Source organism: Gossypium hirsutum, chromosome D06 (genome assembly GCF_007990345.1).
Source record: "Gossypium hirsutum isolate 1008001.06 chromosome D06, Gossypium_hirsutum_v2.1, whole genome shotgun sequence".
NCBI classification, from domain to species: Eukaryota; Viridiplantae; Streptophyta; class Magnoliopsida; order Malvales; family Malvaceae; genus Gossypium; species Gossypium hirsutum.
Genome location: NC_053442.1, coordinates 25,453,255 through 25,472,146, shown reverse-complemented (window position 1 = coordinate 25,472,146; position 18,892 = coordinate 25,453,255). Strand labels below are relative to the sequence as shown.

Sequence of the window (18,892 nt, the reverse complement as noted above, 5' to 3'; positions counted from 1 at the left end):
TTAATTCTATTATATATTTATCTATTCTATTATATATATTCTAATATATATTAGTATTATTTTTATTATTATTTATTATTTTTATATTATTTATTATTTTTATCTATTTCTATTTTATTTATTTCATTTGCATTTAGAATTTGGATTCAAAAAAAATTAAGGAATTAGAAACTTGAAAAACACGGATCGGGTTGCGCCATACATATGAAAGAATATAGAATAATGATGTATTTGGTGAAATAAATACCATGGTCTAATAAGGAACCTTTCGGATTCGTTGATAATTTTTCGAAAGATTTCTTCAAAAAGGTTTCATTAACTCCTCATTTATATCGAGTAGACCTTGTTGTTGCAAGAATTCTTAATTCATGAGTTGTAAAGAGGGACTTATGTCACCACAAACAGAGACTAAAGCAAGTGTTGGATTCGAATCTGGTGTTAAAGAGTATAAATTGACTTATTATACTCCCGAATATGAAGTCAAAGATACTGATTTCTTGGAAGCCTTCCGAGTAACTCCTCAACTCGGTGTTCCGCCTGAAGAACCAGGGGCCGTGTAGCTACTAAATCTTCTACTGGTACATGGACAACTGTGTGGATCGATGGGCTTACCAGCCTTGACCGTTACAAAGGGCGATGCCACCACATTGAACTTGTTCCTAGAGAAGAAGATCAATATATATGTTATGTAGCTTACCCTTTAGACCTGTTTGAAGAAGGGTCTGTTACTAACATGTTTACTTCCATTGTGGGTAATGTATTTGGGTTCAAGGCCCTGCGCGCTCTACGTCTAGAGGATTTGCAAATCCCTACTACTTATATTAAAACTTTCCAAGGCCCGCCTCATGGCATCCAAGTTGAAAGAGATAAATTGAACAAGTATGGTCGCCCTCTATTAGGATGTACTATTAAACCTAAATTGGGCTTATCCGCTAAGAACTACAGTAGAGCAGTTTATGAATGTCTACGAGGTGGGCTTGATTTTACCAAAGATGGTGAGAATGTGAACTCCCAACCATTTATGCGTTGGAGAGGCCATTTCTTATTTTGTGCCGAAGCAATTTATAAATCACAAGCTGAAACAGGTGAAATCAAAGGGCATTACTTGAATGCTACTGCACGTACATGTGAAGAAATGATCAAAAGGGTCGTGTGTGCTAGAGAATTGGGAGTTCCTATCATAATGCACGACTACTTAACAGGTGGGTTCACTGCAAGTACTAGCTTGGCTCATTATTGCCGAGATAATGGTCTACTTCTTCACATCCATTGCGCAATGCACGCAGTTATTGATAGATAGAAGAATCATGGTATGCACTTTTGTGTAGTAGCTAAAGCTTTACGTATGTCTGGTGGAGATCATATTCACGCTGGTACAGTAGTAGGTAAACTTGAAGGAGAAAGGGACAGAACTTTAGGCTTTGTTGATTAACTACGTGATGATTTTATTGAAAAAGATCGAAGCCGTGGTATTTATTTCACTCAAGATTGGGTTTCTATGCCAGGTATTCTGCCCGTAGCTTCGAAGGGTATTCACATTTGGAATATGCCTGCTTTGACTGAGATCTTTGGAGATGATTTCGTACTACAATTCGGTGGAGGAGCTTTAGGACACCTTTGGGGAAATGCACCGAGTGCCGTAGCTAATCGAGTAGCTTTAGAAGCATGTGTAAAAGCTCGTAATGAGGGATGTGACCTTGCCCACGAGGGTAATGAAATTATCCGCGAGGCTAGCAAATGGAGTCCTGAACTAGCTGCTTCTTGTGAAGTATAGAAGGCGATCAAATTTGAATTCGATGCAGTGGATAAATTAGATAAACCAGCTTGATAAATCAAATTTGAATTCGAAGCAATGGATACTTTGTAATTCAGTAATTACTGTTAGTTTGTTGAATTACAATTAAACTAGGCCCAATCTTTTACTAAAAGGATTGAGCCAATTCTATTGTCTTTATTTTTTATAGATATATTTTTATCTAGATATACAAGATCTGAAATACAAAAATAAAAGACTAAACACAACTCAAATTTTCTCCTGGGTCCATAATTAATCCTATGTATGGATCCTTAGGATTGGTGTATTCTTTTCTATCCTATATACCACGGTTTCGGATCATGGATCGAGCCAAGCATCACAACTTCTTCTACCCATGTATGTTGTCCTTTTGGCTCCGTGTTGGAATAGAAACTTATTGTATTGTATTAGTAGACGAAATTTTACGAAAAAGGTTCTTGATAGGAGAAAATTTTCTTTTTTCCATTTTTCAGTGCAGATTTTACACAACATGGGGAAATTACTATTTCTAATTGAAAATTGATATTTCTAATTCAAAAGAAAAAAGAGATCTATCATATATAATGAACTGCTACTCTAGGTTCTCAAAAAAGGGAATCGTTTCTTGCAATATTTACTCATTGTTCGTTAATAACCCTACTGATTGTATCTAGTATGCGTATTCTGATAGGAAATAAAATATTCAATTGATTTTTCATCGAATGACTATTCATCTACTGTACTTTCATGGAAATAGAGGCAAGAAAGCTCTATGGAAAAATCATGGTTCAATTTGATCTTGTCTAAGGGAGAATTAGAATACAGATGTGGGCTAAGTAAATCAAGGGATAGCCACATTGGTTCTGTTGAAAATACTACTGTAAACGAAGACCCGACTAGAAATGATACGGATAAAAACATTCATGATTGTAGTGACAGCTCTAGTTATTATAGTAAGGTTGATCATTTAGTTGACGTCAAAGACATTTGAACTTTCATTTCTGATGACACCTTTTTAATTAGGGATAGTATCAGGACCGTTATTCCATATATTTTGATAGTGAAAATCAAATTTTTTTAGCTTAACAATGATCATTCTGTTTTGAGTGAACTAGAAAGTTTTTATATAGTTATCATAATTCTAGTTATATGAATAATGAATCGAAAAATGATGAGTCCCACTATCATTTTAACTTGGATGATAATGATACTAACAATGGTTGGAATAATTAGTTCCATTTTAAGTGGTAGTGACAATTCCAATGATAATTATATTTATAATTACATTTGTGGCGAAGGTGGAAATAGTAGTGAACGCAAGAATTTTGATATAATAACTCGTGAAAATGTTAATGATTTAACTCTAAAAGAAAGTTCTAATGATCTCGATCTATGCAAGGATTTGTGGGTTCAATGCGAATGCAAAAATTGTTATGGAGTAAATTATAAGAAATCACTTAATTCAAAAATCAATATTTGTGAACAATGTGGATATCATTTGAAAATGAGGAGTTCAAATAGAATCGAACTTTCGATTGATCCAGGCACTTGGGATCCTATGGATGAAGACATGATCTCTCTGGATCCCATTGAATTTCAGTCTGAAGAAGAGCTTTATAAAGATCGTATTGACTTTTATCAAAGAAAGACAGGATTAACTGAGGCTATTCAAACAGGCACGGGTCAACTAAACGGTATTCCTATAGCAATCGGGGTTATAGATTTCCAGTTTATGGAGGGAGTATGGGATCCGTAGTAGGCGAGAAAATCACCCGTTTGATCTAATATGCTACCAATAATTTTTTACCTCTTATTTAGTGTGTGCTTCCGGAGGAGCACGCATGCAAGAAGGAAGTTTGAGCTTGATGTAAATGGCTAAAATATCTTCCGCTTTTATGATTCTCAATCAAATAAAAAGTTATTTTATGTATCAATTCTTACATCTCCTACTACTGGTGGAGTGACCGCGAGTTTTGGTATGTTGGGGGATATCATTATTGCTGAACCCAATGCCTATATTGCATTTGTGGGTAAAAGAGTAATTGAGTAAACATTGAATAAAACAATACCGGAAGGTTAACAGGCGGCTGAATATTTATTCCATAAAGGTTTATTCGATCCAATCGTACCACGTAATCCTTTAAAAGGTGTTCTGAATGAGTTAGTTCAGCTCTACGGTTTTTTTTCCTTTGAATCAAAATTCAATCAAGTAGAGTCTTAAGTGAAATTTTTTTATTTGTAGTGAAATGGTAAATTTTTTTATTTGTAGTGAAAAGGTAGTTAGTTTATCAGAATCAAAGTCAAAGCCCATTACGTGGGCTTTGACTTTGTGACAAAAAAAGGAATTGTCGAAAAACAAATTATATGGATAATGATTATTATCATTATCCGATATTACTAATGCGTAAACCTCTAGCAACATGATAAAAAGGAAATTTTTCCCTCTCTGAAATGAAATTCGAATTTGGAGAGACAAATAAACGAATTTTATCTTCCTCTATTGCGTATGTATATATAATATAAATAGAGAAAAAATATAATAGAAATATAGAGTTTTGCATCTTTCTATATCTCCCGAAAATTCTATTTTTACTAATAATACCTGTTCTTGGATCGGATTCTAATGAATCGAATCTTTCGACAATTTGTAATAAACTCTTTATTTAGTAAATTCAAAAATTGAAATTAGAAGACAAGAACAATAGAATAATAAGAAAAGTATGAATAAAGTAAGATAACAAAGAAAGTGGATTATCTTATGATATACACCTATTTTATTTGATTTAAAAAGATGAGCAAGTCATTTTATTTAATTCTACATTCCTTGCACTTATTAGATATCTATTAGATATATAGACTCGCTTAGATATACTTAGTATTTAGATATAATTAGTATAATAAATGAATTATAATATAATCGTTATAAGATATATTTCTAACTAAACAATATAACAATAACAGGTACAAATATTAAATGGAGGTACCCATTTTATGACAACTTTCAGCAGTTTTCCCTCTATTTTTATGCCTTTAGTAGGCCTAGTATTTTCGGCAATTGCAATGGCTTCATTATCTTTGTATGTTCAAAAAACTAAGATTTTTTAGATTCGATGGGGCCAAGACCAAATCTTATCTATTTTTTTTCAAGACTTAGATGTCATGGATACCTATTTAGTAGAATAGTGTAGAACATCCGGCTTACCCGAACCGAACATAAATGAAAAATCCCCTCTTATGCATACGTAAACATGGTATAGGGTTAAATGAATTATAGCAAGTGGATCGGTACCGAACGGATGTATGAAATTAAAGTATATATATCTAGTAGATCCGTATAGGCGATCATATAAAGGGGATGATTTTAGATCAGAGCAATTTGATGAACTCCTTCTAAAAGTTCATATCAAAATAGTCCTAGTTGATGAGAGTTACTTCGGAAACAAAAAAGTAAAGCCGAATTTTTTTGGTTATTCTCTCAATTCGAATAAAATGCAACTAGATCTAGTATGTATGAGTTGGCGATCAAAATCTATATGGATAGAATTTATAGTGGGATCTCGAAAAACAAGCAATTTCTGCTGGGCTTTTATCCGTTTTTTTGGTTCATTAGGGTTTTTATTAGTTGGAACTTCTAGTTATCTTGGTAGGAATTTGATATCTTTATTTCCTTCTCAGCAAATAGTTTTTTTTCCACAAGGAATCGTGATGTCTTTCTATGGGATCGCATGCCTCTTTATTAGTTCCTATTTCTGGTGCACAATTTTTTGGAATGTAGGCAGTGGTTATGATCGATTCGATAGAAAGGAGGGAATAGTATGTATTTTTCGTTGGGGTTTTCCTGGAAAAAATCGTCGCATCTTTCTACAATTCCTTATGAAAGATATTCAGTCCATCAGAATAGAAGTTAAAGAGGGTATTTATGCTCGTCGTGTATTTATATGGAAATCAGAGGCTAGGGGGCCGTTCTCTTGACTCGTACTGATGAGAATTAGACTCCGCGCGAAATTGAACAAAAAGCTGCTGAATTGGCCTATTTTTTGCGTGTACCGATTGAAGCCTTTTGAAATGAATTGCAGAATAAAAGCTTTCTCGCCGAGAGGAAAAAGCTCAATCCAAGAATCCTCTTTTTTCTATAGCAGAACTAAATTGAAGTTTCTTCAGAATGCCCATTCAAACCAAAGCGGACGTATACGGAAGAGTCATAACATAAAAAAACTGTTTTTCTTCCACAAAAATAGTTTTTTATGTGTCTGTAAATGTAAAACCGCTCAACTTAATTCAGTAACAAAATAAGCAAGAAATCAAAATACTGGATTCATCTCATATATCAAAGTATTTCAAAATAAAGACTTTGATATAGATAGATCATATCTTGTAAATTTTCTCTACTTTTCTTTTCTCAATCAGCCCCTCTCCTTTTATCCTTTCTTTTTTGCTCCTTAAGAACTAAAGAACTAAACAAGTGGATTTATTTCTTATAACATAATGATAAACGTAATGATACTTTTCTGTTTTTTTTGTCACTCATTTTTTATCAGCATAATATTTTTCCTAATTTTTTTTCAATTATTGCTGGACTCTAGACTATATATAGTTTAGATAACCCGCGAAAATTTTCGACATATTTGATTGCGATCTTGATATAGACAGGGCGCTCCTTCATCTCAAAATTTGAATAGAACAATTTTTATTATTTGAAGCGATTCTTTTGGGCAGTTATCAAAAGAGGGCAGTTGCTTCAAATTTGATCAATTGAGATATCTGGAAACAATAACAATATCAATATAACAATAATATATATTTCATTCAAATTCAAAGTGGATTCTTATTTTCTATATTTTGTATTCTTTTTAGATTCAATTAGATTCAAGGGCTAAGCACTGAATCAAAAAAAAAACAGAGAATAGATTCATGGGCCCCTACTTTATAATATAATGAAAGGCATGCTTGATAGAAAGATTAGATCACATAAAGTCAACGAATGAGGTGGGTTTATTAACAACTCACAGATGAAAAAATGGAAAAAAAGAAAGCATTCACTCCCCTTCTATATCTTGCATCTATAGTAATTAATTGAGTTTTTATAGGCATTTTTGACGTCGCTATTGAAATAGCCTTTTTGGCTATATTTTCGGCTACTCCAATCATTTCATAAAGTATTCTGCCTGATTTAACGATGCTACCCAATACTCGGTAGATCCTTTCCCGAACCCATACGTGTTTCTATAGGTCTTACCATAACGGGTTTGTCTGGAAATATACGTACCCATATTTTTCCACCACGGCATACATTTCATGTCATTGCGCGGCGCCCCGCTTCTATTTGTCCAGATGTAATCCAAGCGGGTTCAAGTGCTTGAAGAGCATATCTACCGAAACAAATCCGATTACCTCAATACGATATCCCCTTCATTCTTCCTCTATGTTGTTTACGAAATCGGGTATGAATTCCATCTCTACTACAGAATTGGACATGAGAGTTTCTTCTCATCCAGCTCCTCGCGAAAAAAATGACTAAAAACTATTTAATTCTTAATCTTAAGGTATACATGTAGTTAATAAATAATTGAATCTTGGGATTCTTTGCTTTGCGATTTTATCTGATCTATTAGAAATTTTTTATCTTGTTTGGATCTATTGGATATATATAAGTATAAGGAATTAAACATGGATTCTATTTCTAGATAATGTCTTATCTTGGTTTTGTTATAATGTTATAACGAATCTTTATTTTGTTTTTTATCATATTCATATCAGATTCAGATCGACAAAAATGGAACAATCAAATAAAATGAAACTCAAATTTTGCGGGCGAATATTTACTCTTTTTCTAGTTCAGTTGTCGGGTTAACCCATGACCTCTCAGAATCAGAATAAAAAGAAATGCAGTGGTCTCTGGTTTGTTCCGCCATCCTCCCCGATAAATCATTAGGATTCGTTTTCAATAGAATCCTCTGCATTCACGGGTTCCGTCGTCCCCATCGCTCTCGATTAATGCTTAGGTCTGAATTCTCCAATGGAGCCTTAATTTATTAATATTTTTATTTAATTTAATAAAATAAAAATAAAATTGTTCTTGAGTAACCTTCTCAGTCTTTATTGACTTAAGTTAAGGCTCTTGATTTTTTCTTCAATGAACAATATTCATCTAATTATTGATGAATCTCTATTGATGCTCTATTACATTGCTCTTTATGAGATGCTTCATAGACCTTACATATTGGAATCCTATATCATTTCATTGCTATTTCTGTTTCTCTCTTCTCTCATCCTTCTATTTATCCACATACTTTTTATTTTACTTCACAATTTCGATCTATTCATAATATCTTACTTAATGCAAAAAAAATTCAGTTGCTATAATGATATGACCAATATATCATATCTTGATGATTCTTTGGATCCAGATAATCCGAAGCGATGAGTTGGTTATTAGTGCTATAGTTATTAGCTTATACTGTGGTCCGCCCATTTTTTTTGAATCCTAAGCCTAAAAAACCCAACGAGTCGCACACTAAGCATAGCAATTATATCAAATGATCAATCAAATTTTTATTTAACCTTATAGAATTTAGAACTTCTCATTTTTTTATTTTTATATTCAATCAAAAAAATCAAAGAATTAGTCATTTTTTGTTCTATAGCAGAATAGAACGGAAAGACAAGTAGAGTCTTAATCTTATTATTCTTCATCTATAAATATCCAAATTTTGATTCCTAATACTCCATAGATAGTTCGAACTCTATAAGAGCAATACTCAATTTTCGCTCCAATGGTTTGTAGAGCAACCTTACCTTCTCGGATCCATTCGACACGTGCGATTTCTTTTCCGTCGATACGCCCTACAATTTGTATTTGAATTCCTTTTGAATCCACTTGCTCAGTTAATTCAATAGCCTTTTTCATTGCCTTTCGAAATGAAACCCGATTCTTTAATTGTCTGGCTATAAATTCGGTAAGAATATTAGGGTGCCCATAAGGATTTCCAATTCTTGTAATAGCAATGTTGAGTTTCCAATTCATACAATTAAGTTCTTTTTACACATTCATCTGTAGTTCTACGAGTTTTCGTGGCCTATCTTCAATTAATAATTTAGGAAAACCCATATAGATTATCACCTGAATTAGATCCAGTCTTTTTGAATCTCTATACGTACAATTCCCTCGACGCCAGAAGATAGTCTCATATTTTGTTGTACATAATTCTTGATACAGTCTCTTATTTTTTTATCTTCTTGTAGACCCTCGGAATACTTTTTCGGTTGTGCAAACCAAAGAGAATGATGACTTTGGGTTGTACCAAGTCTGAAACCAAGTGGATTTATTTTTTGTCCCATAATCCTCCACTACTATATATTAGGATATGACATATTTATGTTCTTATTTATCCATTTTTTAGCCATCCTAGCCATCCGGTGTTTTTTGGTTTTGGGCGCAACATATATCTGTCAAGTGGTTCAAATTCAAGATCTTTCAATGTAATAGTTATATGACAAGTGGGTTTTTTTATCAGATAACTCCGTCCTCGAGCTCGAGGTTTTAGTATTTTCAGAGTAGTTCCCTCGTTTACTGTGACTTGACTAATGATTAAACTCGCTTCATTGAAACCCCTATTGTGACGAGCATTTGCTGCTGCAAAGTAAACAAATTTTAAAATGGGATAACATGCTCGATAAGGTATGAGTTCTAGTATCATAAGTGTTTCTTCGTAGGAACACCCACAAATCTAATCAATTATTCTTCGTGCTTTGTAAGTAGACATACATATATGTTGACCTAAAGCGTATACTTTGTCTAAAGTTGTATATGGGTTCCTTCTGTGTTTCTTTATCTTTATCATAAGGTTTACCTCTCACTAATGAATTCATTAATTAATCTCTATTTTTTTATTATAATAAATTATAATAATATTAACGACGAGATTTATTACCATTTTTTGCATGTGCAAAAATTTATAGTAGGTGCGAATTCTCCAAATTTATGTCCTACCATACGATCCGTTATGTAAATGGGCAAACGTTCTTTTCCATTATGGATAGTGATAGTATGGCCGATCATTGTGGGTATAATGGTAGATGCTCTGGACCAAGTTATTATTATTTCTTTTCCCGATTTTGTATTAAGTATTTCGATTTTTTTTAATAAATGATTTGCTACAAAAGGATTTTTTTTAGTGAACGCGCCATTTTTTTAGTTTAAATATATATTTTTTTATTTTTGTAAGGGCATATCGATTGAAGTAGATTCTTCTTTTTAATCGATCAATCAAAACCCCTCCCCAAACTATACAAGCTTCTTCCAAAGCATACGGCTTTTTGGATGTAGATTATGATATCTATACAGATGGATTCGTATAATTCTTATATATATTGTACAATAAAGTACCAAATGAGTGGATATATAGGAATCGAAATCTGTCGAACCACTCATGTTATGATCTTCTACATCCTAAGTCTTCCCGTTTCGTCATCTGGCTTATGTTCTTTATGTAGAATTCAGACCGAATGACTCTATGAAATTACGTCGATACTTCCACATATTATGGGTAACGTAGGAGACATCTATATTTTTCCCCCGAGGAATCTTTCGAATTACCACTGCTTAGCTTTCAATTCAACTCTGACCATCAAATGAAATGTGAATAACCCGTCCTCCTCTCTTTGAAACAAGGGGCGCTTCTGGTTCTGTCGGTCGTTGAAACAATTTTGTCTTCTCCATATTACTATATCTCTAGAGTCAATAATTTCATATGAGGAACTACTGAACTCAATCACTTGCTGCCGTTACTCTTCAGTTTTCTGTTGAGGTCTATCCTATAGAGGTACTCAAATTGGATCAATGATCAATTTTTAGGTTTCGTCGTAAACCTAATTGGTTCCTTCCAGTTACGTAAATCAATAGTTCAAACCGCACTCAAAGGTAGGGCATTTCCCATTTTTATAGCAACTTCTGTACCAGAAACAATGGTATCTCCAATTATAGCCCCTCTGGGATGTAAAATATATCTCTTCTCACCATCCCCATAGTGTATGAGACAAATGTATGCATTTCGATTAGGGTCGTATTCTATGGTTATGATTCTACCATATATGTCTTTTTCATTTCGTCGAAAATCAATTTTACTGTATAGACACTTATGACCTCCCCCTCTATGCCTTGCGGTAATGATTCCTCTGGCATTACGACCTTTACCACAACGATGCTGTCCATAGAACAATTTATTTCGTGTAATAGATTTCACTTGACTGTCTACGGCTCCATTGCGTGTGCCCAGGGTAGAAGTTTTTTATAAATGTATCACCATGCTATTAAGTATTTTGATTTAAGTTCTTTTCATTCTAAGAGGTGGAATAGAATAACCTGGTTGAAGCGTAATGATCATACGCTTGTAATGCATTGTATGTCCCATAATAGGTCCCATTCTTCTACCCTTTCCGGGGAGTCGATGACTATTCATAGCTATTACCTTGACACTAAAGAAGAGTTTGACCCAATGCTTTATTTCTGTCCTAGTTGATCCTGATTTGACATTAGAAGTATATTGATTTTTCACCAATAACCGAATACTTTTCTCTGTAACTACTACATATTTGATTCCATCCATAAATCTATTTTCTTCGCTATGAGTTCGAGTCTCAATAAGAATGCTAGTTTTACTATTCATATGTTATGATATGAATATACCACACCAATTCGTTATGTATAGATGATGAGATTCCATTGATACAGAGCCAATTCCGATAGACTTATTGGAGGGTCCCATTGGCGTGCATCTAGTAGGAATTGAACCTAGGAATTCGCCAATTATGAGTTGGGCGCTTTAACCATTCAGCCATGGATGCTTAGCGAGGATCCTCGTACATGGTGAATAACCAAATTCCAATTGAAATGAAGTCTTTAGGATAAATCAATGCAATTTATGAGGAATCAATGAAAATACATAAATTCAAATCCTGGATTTTCGAATTGAGAGAGATATTGAGAGAGATCAAGAATTCTCACTATTTCTTAGATTATTGGACCCAACTCAATTCAGTGGGATCTTTCATTCACATTTTTTCCAACAAGAACGTTTTATAAAACTCTTGGACCCCCGAATTTGGAGCATCCTACTTTCACGCAATTCACAGGGTTCAACAAGTAATCGATATTTCACGATCAAGGGTGTAGTACTATTTGTAGTAGCGGTCCTTATATATCGTATTAACAATCGAAATATGGTCGAAAGAAAAAATCTCTATTTGACAGGGCTTCTTCCTATACGTATGAATTCCATTGGACCTAGAAATGATAAATTGGAAGAATCTTTTGGCTCTTCCAATATCAATAAGTTGATTGTTTCGCTCCTGTATCTTCCAAAAGGAAAAAATATCTCTGAGAGCTATTTCCTAGATCCGAAATAGAGTACTTGGGTTCTCCCAATAACTAAAAAGTGTATCATGCCTGAATCTAACCGGGGTTCGCGGTGGTGAAAGACCTAGATAAGAAAAAAGAGGGATTCTAGTCGTAAGATATTTAATGAAACCATCGCTAGAATTGAGATCTCATTCAAAGAGAAAGATATCAAATATCTGGAGTTTCTTTTTGTATATTATATGGATGATTCAATTCGCAAGGACCATGATTGGGAATTGTTTGATCGTTTTTCTCCGAGTAAGAGGCGAAACATAATCAACTTGAACTCGGGAAAGCTATTCGAAATCTTAGTGAAAGACTGGATTTGTTATCTCATGTTTGTTTTTCGTGAAAAAATACCAATTGAAGTGGAGGGTTTCTTCAAACAACAAGGGGCTGGGTCAACTATTCAATTAAATGATATTGAGTATGTTTCCCATCTTTTCTCGAGAGGCAAGTGGGCTATTTCTTTGCAAAATTGTGCTCAATTTCATATGTGGCAATTCCGCCAAGATCTTTTCGTTAGTTGGGGAAAGAATCCACACGAATTGGATTTTTTAAGGAACATATCGAGAGAGAATTAGATTTGGTTAGACAATGTATGGTTGGTAAACAGGGATCGATTTTTTAGCAAGGTACGGAATGTATCGTCAAATATTCAATATGATTCCATAAGATCTAGTTTCATTCAAGTAACGAATTCTCGCCAATTGAAAGGATCTTTTGATCAATCCAGAGATTGTTTCGATTCCATTAGTAATGAGGACTCAGAATATCACACATTGATCAATCAAAGAGAGATTCAACAACTAAAAGAAAGATCGATTCTTTGGGATCCTTCCTTTCTTCAAATGGAACGAACGGAGATAGAATCAGACCGATTCCCTAAGTACCTTTTTGGATATTCCTCGATGTCCCAGCTATTCACAGAACGTGAGAAGCAGATGAATAATCATCTGCTTCCAGAAGAAATCGAAGAATTTCTTGGGAATCCTACAAGATACATTTGTTCTTTCTTCTCTGATAGATGGTCAGAACGTCATCTGGGTTCGAACCCTACTAAGAGGTCCACTAGAGATCAGAAATTTTTGAAAAAAGAACAAGATGTTTCTTTTGTCCCTTCCAGGCGATCGAAAAATAAAGAAATAGTTAATATATTCAAGATAATTACGTATATACAAAATACCATCTCAATTCATCCTATTTCATCAGATTCAGGATGTGATATGGTTCCGAAGGATGAACTGGACAGTTCCAATAAGATTTCATTCTTGAGAAAAAATCCATTTTTTGATTTATTTCATATATTCCATGACCAGAACAGGAGGGGATACACGTTACCCCACGATTTTGAATCAGAAGAGAGATTTCAAGAAATGGCAGATCTATTCACTCTATCAATAACCGAGCCAGATCTGGTGTATTATAAGGGATTTGCCTTTTCTATTGATTCCTACAGATTGGATTAAAAATAATTCTTGAATAAGGTATTCAAATCCAGGGATGAATCGAAAAAGAAATATTTATCGGCTCTACCTCCTATTTTTATGAACAAAATGAATCTTTTTATCGAAGGATCAGAAAAAATGGGTCCGGATCTCCTGCGGGAATGATTTGGAAGATCCAAAACCAAAAATAGTGGTATTTGCTAGCAACAACATAATGAAGGCAGTCAATCAAGATAGATTGATCCGAAATCTGATTCAAATCCAATATAGCACCTATGGGTACATAAGAAATGGATTGAATCGATTCATTAAAAAGAATTGATCTGATAGCAACTTTGAATATGGAATTCAATTGGATCAAATAGGAAATGATACTCTGAGTCATAGAACTATAATGAAATATACGATCAACCAACATTTATCGAATTTGAAAAAGAGTCAGAAGAAATGGTCCGATCCTCTTATTTTGATTACTCGGACTGAGAGATCCATGAATCGGGATCCTAATGCATATAGATACAAATGGTCCAATGGGAGCAAGAATTTCCAGGAGCATTTGGAACATTTCGTTTTGAGCAGAAGAGCCGTTTTCAAGTAGTGTTCGATCGATTATGTATTAATCAATATTCGATTGATTGGTCTGAGGTTATCGACAAAAAAGATTTGTCTGTCACTTCGTTTCTTTTTGTCCAAGTTACTTCTCTTTTTGTCCAAGTTGCTTCTCTTTTTGTCTAACTCACTTTCTTTTTTCTTTGTGAGTTTCGGGAATATCCCCATTCATAGGTCTGAGATCCATATCTATGAATTGAAAGGTCCGAATGATCAACTTTGCAATCAGTTGTTAGAATCAATAGGTCTTCAAATCATTCATTTGTAAAAATTGAAACCTTTCTTATTGGATGATTATAAAACTTCTCAAAAACTGAAATTCTTGATCAATGGAGGAACAATATCACCATTTTTGGTCAATAAGATGCCAAAGTGGATGATTGACTCATTCCATACTAGAAATAACCATAAGAAATCTTTTGATAACACGGATTCCTATTTCTCAATGATATCCCATGATCAAGACAATTGGCTGAATCTCGTGAAACCATTTCATAGAAGTTCATTGATATCTTCTTTTTATAAAGCAAATCGACTTTGATTCTTAAATAATCCACATCACTTCTGCTTCTATTGTAACAAAAGATTCCCTTTTTATGTGGAAAAATCCCATATCAATAATTATGATTTTACGTATGGACAATTCCTCAATATCTTGTTCATTCGCAAAAAAATATTTTCTTTGTGCAGTGGTAAAAAAACATGCTTTTTTTGGGAGAGATACTATTTCACCTTCACCAATTGAGTCGCAGGTATCTAACATATTTATATCTAATGATTTTCCACAAAGTGGTGACGAAAGGTATAACTTGTACAAATCTTTCCAGTTTGCAATTCGATCCGATCCATTAGTTCGTAGAGTTATTTACTCAATTGCAGACATTTATGGAACACCCCTAACAGAGGGATAAATAGTCAGTTTTGAAAGAACTTATTGTCAACCTCTTTCAGATATGAATCCATCTAATTCAGAAGAGAAGAACTTGCATCAGTATCTTAATTTCAATTCAAACATGGGTTTGATTCACACTCCATGTTCTGAGAAATATTTACCATCCAAAAAGCGGAAAAAACAGAGTCTTTGTCTAAAGAAATGCTTGAGAAAGGATGGATGTATAGAACATTTCAACGAGATAGTGCTTTTTCAACTCTCTCAAAATGGAATCTATTCCAAACATATATGCCATGGTTCCTTATTTCGACAGGGTACAAATATCTAAATTTGATATTTTTAGATACTTTTTTAGACCTATTGCCGTGATACTAAGTAGCAGTAAAAAATTTGTATCCATTTTTCATGATATTATGCATGGATCAGATACATCATGGAGAATTCTTCAGAAAAAATTGTGTCTTCCACAATGGAATCTGATAAGTGGGATTTCGAGTACGTTTTTACATAATTTTCTTCTATCCGAAGAAATGATTCATCGAAATAATGAGTCACTATTGATATCGACGCATTTGAGATCGCCAAATGTTCAGGAGTTCCTCTATTCAATCCTTTTCCTTCTTCTTGTAGCTGGATATCTCGCTCGTACACATCTTCTCTTTGTTTCCCGAGCCTATAGTGAGTTACAGACAGAGTTCGAAAAGGTCAAATCTTTGATGTTTCCATCATACATGATTGAGTTGCGAAAACTTCTGGATAGGTATCCTACATCTGAACTAACAAGAAAATGACATCATGATTTGGATTGAATCCCAATGAAAAAAAATAGATCAATGAAAAGTTTGTGCGATAAGTTTAGTGAATTTTTTCTATATTATAGATTATAGGAAAATGACCCAAAACTTATCTTTCTTTAATTTCATTTTGAGTTTCATTTTATTTAAAAAATGTAAGAAAAAACCCCTTCGTTAGAAATTAGAAGTTAGAAAAGGGACACTAGAAAAAACGAAGGATGGCTGGATTCTACACATTGATTTTTATTTCACAATTTTTGTTGAACCGAATGCATCAAAAGGTGTCTGTACGGCTACTAAGGGATACAATTTTATCCTAATCAACTGACTTTATCGAGAAAGATTACTTTTTTTAGGCCAAGAGATTGATAGCGAGATATCGAATCAACTTATTGGTCTTATGGTATATCTCAGTATAGAGAATGATACCAAAGATCTGTATTTGTTTATAAACTCTCCTGGCGGATGGGTAACACCCGGAGTAGCTATTTATGATACTATGCAATTTGTGCAACCAGATGTGCATACAATATGCATGGGATTGGCTGCTTCAATGGGATCTTTTCTCCTGGCCAGAGGAGAAATTACCAAACATCTAGCATTCCCTCACACTCGGCGCCAATGAGTTTTTTTATTTGATGGAAAGAAAAAAGAAGACTATGCCTTCGCCATATGAAATATGAATTAGTAAGTAATAATAGCATGGCACTTCGAATTTGATATGAATTTTTTTTTATTTCTTTTTTTTTCAAAACATTAGATTATGTATCAAAAGAGTAGTATGAGAGAAAGGGCATTTCCAATTTTATCTTAACTTTCGTGGGCCCATCTCAATGTCACAAACTTTTTTTCTTTCCACTCTAGAGGCTATTAACAATATTTATAACAATATTTATGTTATAAAATAAAAGAGTACGAAAAAAAGACTATTTCTTTTCTGTCTTTTTTATTCAAAAATAAGAAACTTTGGGATTGTTAAATTACACACGAAATAAAAATATAAAGCAATGGAGCCATCATAGTATTTTTGAACTTTTCCAAAAAAAAAGAAGGGTGGTAATTGGATTATTTAGTGATCTGGGTCTAATAGAGGCTCTCTATATTTTCTCTTTTTCTTTTTTCGATGAAAGAAAAAAGAGAATTCCATTGTAAAGCCGTATGCAATGCACAAAAAATGCATGTACGGTTGTTCAATTCTATCTTTTTTTCCTATTATTCTTTAACTATTTTTAGCTATTCTTCTCGCCTCATTATGTGAGTTAGAAGAACCTTTTATTATATTATATCATCAGGGTAATGATCCATCAACCTGCTAGTTCTTTTTATGAGGCACAAACAAGAGAATTTATCCTGGAAGCGGAAGAACTACAGAAACTTCGCGAAAGCCTCACAAGGGTTTATGTACAAAGAACGAGCAGGCACCTATGGGTTGTATCCGAAGACATGGAAAGAGATGTTTTTATGTCAGCAACAGAAGCCCAAGCTCATGGAATTGTGGATCTTGTAGCGGTTAAATAAGTTAAACAACAAATAGCAATAGCAACGATTTAACACCAATCCACAATTTAATTAAGATTGATTTAATCCATCATCTTCCTTTCCTTCTTAACTTAAGCCTAAGGGGTTAATATTTTACTAATCTATTAAATAGAAAAAGAAGTAATTCAGAATCATCTGGTTAGGATCGATCTAAACCAGTCTATTATGTATATGATTCAGTATGCCAATTATTAAACAACTTAATAGAAATGCAAGACAGCCAATTAGAAATGTTACGAAATCCCCTGCTCTTGGGGGATGTCCTCAGCGCCGAGGAACATGTACTAGGGTGTATGTGCGACTTGTTCAGATCATGGGTTGAGAAAAAAGAAACAACTTTTTCAGTATCAACGATCCGTACCAGTGAAAAGAATAGGGTTCATCCGTTCACTATCTAAAAAAGATAGATCTACCATATCCTTCTATTGTGTATGAAATTTATGGTTTCCATTGGCGCAAATCCAATCTTGGAATTTAAGATAAGAAAAAATTCCCCATTGGTAGAAAAGGTTATTCTTGTGTCCTACTGTTAGAATATAAAAATTTATGTAGTTTTGCGCCATTTTTGTCTTGCATTACAACATTGGTTTCTGTCACTTCATTAGAGTATCATTCATTCTTTTGTATTTACATTCATCAAAGTTTTGGAACGTATTAGTAGAATAGAGGTGAACCATTTGATCTTTTACGTTTGGAATCATTTTTTAGAGGTGTGTATACTGTGAATTTTTGTGTTTTGCAGCAGATTTTGATGTGCTTTTTGGACCAAATGGGCTTCGCACATAGGCGGTTCACACATCCGTGTGCCACTTAAGAAATTAGGTTAACTTCCTTGTCACACGGCTTGGGTGGGTCACATAGAGTGGCCACACAACCATGTCACATTTGTTAGGTAATTTTTCAATCACACACAACTTAGAGAGGTGTCACATGGCCTGAGACACGGTCATGTCTACCTTATTTTTTTGTGAAATGGTCTACCCACACGGTCGTGTACCTCAGCCACACGGGCGTCTTCCAGCCACACGGCCGTGTACCCCTGTCACAGAGTTTAGACCCTCCCCCGCGACCTAGCCACACGACCGTGTGGTTCTATTTTGCAATTTTATTCACCTATTTGCAAATTGTCATGTTTTTGTCCTAGAGTGATCCTGTGCTCGTTTAAGCCTCTGTAGGAGTGTTTAGGAAACTGTTTCTGTTTATGGAGGTCTATAAAAGGAGTAATATCGCTTGAATTTATTTGTGTATATAAATTCATGAGATTTAATTTTGTTAGTCGCATAGGTGCTTATATGAGGTGGTATACTAATCTTGGAATATGAAATGCCTGGATGTGATAATTGGAAATTGTCTATATTGTTGTTTCTGCTATTTTGCAATTGAATATGAGTATGTTTGATTCTGATCCTGTTAAACTGAATTGGTTGCAAATGTGTTTAT

General features: G+C 34.0%; 2 pseudogenes; both read left to right on the top strand.

The window, feature by feature from the left end:
• Positions 1-246: 246 nt before the first annotated feature.
• Positions 247-1,812, top strand: LOC121218332 (ribulose bisphosphate carboxylase large chain-like; annotated as a pseudogene).
• A 611-nt stretch (positions 1,813-2,423) lies between these two features.
• LOC121218333 (acetyl-coenzyme A carboxylase carboxyl transferase subunit beta, chloroplastic-like) lies at positions 2,424-4,015 on the top strand (annotated as a pseudogene).
• Positions 4,016-18,892: the final 14,877 nt, after the last annotated feature.